Consider the following 5719-nt stretch of genomic DNA (forward strand, 5'->3'; position numbering starts at 1 on the left):
TGAGAAAGGGTGGTTTAACAAAGTTCAGTGGCAAAGTTTGCTACCACGTAGAATAAGGCATATAAAGAAAACCTGGATCAGAACATATTTAAAATAATTATCACAGACTTTGGGTTACAAAAGGATGAGAGTGCTAAAGAGTAAGGAAGGCATTCCCATTGGGTCACAATATTCAGGATAGATCCCCTTGCCAAACTTAGCCTCAGGCTTACTCAAGGATTTTATGTCTAAAGGATTTAGGAGCACTTAATCATTATTTTAACTCTTAAAAAATTATTCAATAGAGTTTGCTATAAGCAAAGTAACTGAACCATACATCTAAGTTGGCACTATTCATACAGTATTTGCTCCGGGGTATCTAAAGCCAATCAGGTGCTCAGACACACAGACAGAAGTCAACATGTACAAAGAGGTCAGTGAAATACTCATGTGGAATGCCTTTGCATCTCTCATCAGCCTGAGCCTTGAAGAGTGGTGTATCAACACAGGCCCCCTTGTCAGCTTTCAGAGACAGTCCTCCAAGTGTCAGTGTGAGAGCTGGCAGCTCTCACACTCTCTTAAGACTGCTGCTTACAGGGTTGCACAATGCTTGGCTTCAGTCATCTGTCAATCTCCAGGATGATTCAGGCAAGTAATGTTCCAGGGCTGTCAGGGCATAGCTGATTATCTCTTGTCCTTTGTTAGGCAACAGAACTTTCTGTTAAGGACAGTGCCTTCCCACCATAGTCATGCATGAGTTTCTGGTTAAGACTGAGGGAAGCTTCATTGCCTAAATCATGCCTCAGGGCTTAGTCCTAAAGAGAATTGCTGAGATTGTAGAGCAGCCTGAGGAGAGGAGGAATGCACCACCAAAGGGGCAGTGGAGGAGAAGGTGCTGATCTCTCTCTGGTGACCAATAATGGGAAATTGAACAAAGCTGTGTAAGGGGAAGTCCAGACTGGACATTAGGAAAAGGTTCTTCACTTTTGGCAATTTGGCCCAATGCAGTGTAATGCATATAATTGCATATAGGAAAGGGTGGCCAGTCAATGAACAAGCTTCCCAAGGAATTGCTTGTGGCTACAAGTCTGTCTGAATTCAAGGAGCAGCTGACAAAGAGCAACACTCTTTGTCATATGGTCTGGTTTTAGAAAATCCTGTGAGGAGCAAAGAGTTGAATTAGATGATCCTTAGGAGTCCCTTCCAATTTGAGATATACTATGACTCTGTCATCTGAAAATCAGCTGCCACGAAGTTGAATATCCTTTTCAGCATGCCAAATGGGTTTCAAGAGCCCGTGCAAATGAGGAATTAAAATGTATTTCTGAATTAAAAGAGTCTCAATATCATGCTACCCCTTGCACACGTACCCACACCCTCACAGGCACTTCACAACTTCACGGCAGAGATATCAGGATTCTGTTGCAGCAGATGCACGTGGGATGTTCATTGTGTATTGGTTTACTTGTTTCCCAAGGCTTTATGGTTTCCTTGCCAGCCAGTGCCTGATCTTTTGGGTTTCCTTGACCTTTGCATTCTCCAGATTCCAAGGTGTCAGAGCATACCTACCAGCCTAGTGCTGTTGGTGTGGCACCCCTGCCCTTTCCTCCACTGTCAGGCATGGCCTTTCCTTGGTAAAGAATGTGCAAACAGGAACGGGAATACATTGAGTTGTGACCAGCATTCTGTGAGTCAAGTTATCTGCCCCCCATGCTGAATTTTCTCACCTTTTGTAAATGGAACTATGTTGTCAGATAACTTTACAATGGAAGTTGCTTAATGAAGAACTTTGGTTTTTTTAACTGATAAGATTCACCCAAATCACTCAAGCATTGTGTAAGATCATGTCCCCTAAAGATTATGCATTAGATAGGCAAAGATTATGCATGGGTTCATGTGAATTTTACCTTGTAAAAGAGATAATTTTTGTCCCTCTGTGTGCTTGATTTATGGAAACCTACACTTTGTACTCTACAGGAATCAGGTATACTGAGCCCTGGTGTGTGCCATGGCTGAAGTGTGGACAGGAGAGCACTCTGCAAAAGTAAAGGAGTCCATGACACATAACCACCATGAATTAATTAGTGGAAGGTGGTGTCAGGATGCTCTACTTGAAGGTTGATTATCTTGGTTTGAAAAGATAGGAGTTTGTGAAGGAAGGTAAGAGCTTTTTGTGAAATGGAAAAGATAAGCCCCCTCTCTCTGAATTATTACAATTTCAAAATTAAAAGGCTTTTAGGCAAAGATATGGGAATTGGAATATCAATTCTTTATTAGGGGGAAAAAACAACTAAATTTAAAAAATGTAATTAGTACAAACAAAATTACTGATAGAGTCAGAAATCTGAACCCTGAGGAGTTAGGGTGTTGGTAATAGTCCAGTTAAATAGTGGCTGCTTTTCCTGGAGTGGCAGATGAAATGCTACTGAAGCAGTGATTTGTGGAATGGTGTCGCTTTTTCTGAAGGTCTGCTGTTAGAGTTGATGGGCCTGGTCTTCCTCTGGGGATCAAGCAGGGAAAAAGCTGCTCCTCTGGGAATCCAGCAGAGAAGAAGCTGCTCTTTTGGGAATTTAGTAGAGAAGAAGCTGCTCTTTGGGGAATCTAGGGAAGGGGCTGCTCTGATGTCTCCAAAAATGCTGATTTTATGTAGGTAGAGATGCTTGGCTCCTCCCTCTGGGTGGAGTATCTCACAATGGGATGATGTAATTTTATTAGTCATGCAGTGAGTCATTTAATGGCTTATTAACAGAAGATATCTCCCCGGAGGGAGACATTGTTTTTGAAAGAGATAAGAAAACTGCCCAACCCCCAACAGATGGCAAATAGAATACATGCTTATCTTATAAACCAGGACATTATTATTCTATTTCTATCTGCATCAAATGAAATCTTATACCTAGTTCTCATTTAGGACAAGGTTTCCTTGTGGTACACAATGGGTTTACCCATCTTTTTGCATTACTCACTAAGTGTTACTAGGTCTTTGAGCAAAAACAATCCTATGGATGGGTTTGTCATTGCCTGAGGTAGGATTAATCTAAACAGTTTTTCTTAAAATATCTTTCATATGTACTACAGGGACTTTATCTCTATTTACTGTGTCCAAGGGTTTTGACTGGGCAGAACTAGCTTGGTTGATGGACCCTTGGGAGTTGACCATCTAAGTTGCTTTTGCCAGGTTAATTTTTCAGTTTTTGAGTGTTCTTCTACTAAGTGCTTTTAGGGTAGTCTTAAGGAGTCTGTTGCGCTGTTTAACTTTGCTGGCAGTTGGAGCATGATAGGGAATAGGATATATTTATTCGATACTATGTTTTCTGGCTTAGTTGTTGATAAGGCTGTTTTTGAAATGGGTGCTGTTGTCAGACTCAATTCTCTTAGGTGTGTCATGTTTCTACAGGACTTGCACATAACCACCATGAATTAATGATTGGAAGGTGGTGTCAGGATGCTCTACTTGAAGGTTGATGCAAGTCCAGCAATTATATGCATTACACTGCATTGGGCCAAATTGCCAAGGTAACAGTGCTGGAAACACCAGGTTGAGAAGGAACATCAGGAGCAGCAAAATTAAGGTAAATTAGAAAGAATTACTATTGGGAGTGTTGGGTTTTTTTGGGAGGAATTTGGGCAGAGGCAGGCAGGTGTGTGCAGGGACAGTGAAAAGAGCAAATGAATAATTAGATATAATACGAAGTAAAAACCAAAGAAGGATGGGATTGTTTGGCACTAGGACTGGTAGTGACTATCAATGGTGGCATTTTAAAATGGAGGTACTATGGCCTAAACATGTTCTGGTTTCAATATCCATTCTGTCTTGGGTTCACATGCAGTCCATGGCATGTCTTATTTGTGTGTTTCAGCTCATCTACATGCTTAGATTCCATTTATAGTTGTTCTCCATTATAATTTTTGACAAGATTGAGTCTGAATAAACTGGTCAGGCCACTATGATTTGTAGTCCACACAAATTTTATTCCAGTCAAAACCCACCATCATTAACAGTATTATTCTCTGTATCTTGAAACCCAAAACACATTACTGATATATTGCGCTGGCTTTCCGTAATTCTCAGAATAGCAAAGGCACACATAATTCTCAGAATAATGACACTCCCAGACATACTCCCACATTTGTTGTTTCCATGATCTTCACTAATAATAGGTGGAAATTCTGTTTTCACTGAAAGAAACAGTGTTTCGCTAGTTATGGAGATGCTGTCAAACAGTATTCATTTTTTATTACCTTTGTCTACATCACAGCCCTACTTGGGTCCATCCCTGGCCCTTGCTGAGACACCTTGACGTTGTGCCCAACCCAGCAGCCAGCCCTGCCCCGCTGGCCATGGCAAAAGCAGACAGCAGGGCAAGGCATCCGAGGTTCAGCTCAGTGTTGTCCCTGCCCCCAGCTACACACTCCTTCCTTTTTGACAGCAGATGATCACACCCACACAGCTGCACATCAACCAATTCAATGTTGCAGTAATTAGGAGCTGAGGTCACTGTGAACTGATGGTTGTCAGCAGGCGCAGGGTGTTCACATTTGTGAACTGAGACCGAGTCGTGCACATCAAGCCCTGTCCTTGACTCCCTGCCAACATTTCCAAGTTCTCCCCTTGCAGTGAATAACATGGCTATTGTTATAAATACTCATTATAATATTGGCTTTTCACAAAAAATGGATGCTATATGTATAATGTTAAAGTAACTTTGTTATAAGGATATAGTTTTTATTTCTGCCGTTAACCAAAATTAGACATAGTAGTGAAATAGCTGATATAATTATATAATTATGCTTGAACTGCCTGCCTGGTTAGATAACATCCAGTGAACATATGATGAAGACCCCTGCTACTGATATGCCAACTATCAGCACCCACCATCTGAGAAAGTATGGACCAAAGCCCAAGCTGGAGGTGATAACAAGAATGGGCTAAAACCACAGCCAAGGAATACTCATGCTCTAAAATGGCAGACCGAGGAGGAGCCATGCTAAACAGTTCTTGGAACATGTAAACTAGTTTGGTGAAAAGTCTAAATATGCATAATTGTTAATGAATATGCAATAGGCTGATGCAATAGAAAAGGTATGTAAAAGATGTCTCAAGGGCAGGTGTGTTCTTGGCTGAATGCCAAGCACCCATCCATTAAACTTCGCTTTATCATCTTTGTCTCCTATTGTCCTTTATTAAACGTCTAAATTTAACCAGGAGAATGAACCACATTTTTCACAGCTATCAAAGAGATATAAACCAGCAGAATATTTTTAATAGTCTACCCCTTTTAACTGTGGTGCAAGTACTCATTTTTCATTATGGCATTTCATTGATTTTATATGACAGATAACCCATCCTATTTATAGTCACAGCAGGACCTTCACCTTTATCCTGAAAACTGAGTTCTGTCAAAAAATTCAAACACAAAGCTGCATATATGCATATTCAAAAGGGCACCTCCACCTCCATAATTTATATTCTTGAATTTTCCTATTTTATTTTGCATCTCTAACCATTTTATCCAGGTTAAAATATCTCACTCTGAAGATATTTCTAGTGAAGTTGAGTGCATAATGAATGGCATCTGCATTGCAGAAAAGGGTTTCAAAGAACTAAATCCCCAATGCCAACAACCTGAGTTTCTTAAAACTGTCAAGATCAGGGATAACTGCTAATTTCAGCTCTTCCTACTCTCATCTACTGTCATTGTACCAACTCAGTAACAGTTTTCATACACCGCTTATGCAG

Source organism: Lonchura striata, chromosome 1A (genome assembly GCF_050655825.1).
Source record: "Lonchura striata isolate lonStrDom1 chromosome 1A, ASM5065582v1, whole genome shotgun sequence".
NCBI classification, from domain to species: Eukaryota; Metazoa; Chordata; class Aves; order Passeriformes; family Estrildidae; genus Lonchura; species Lonchura striata.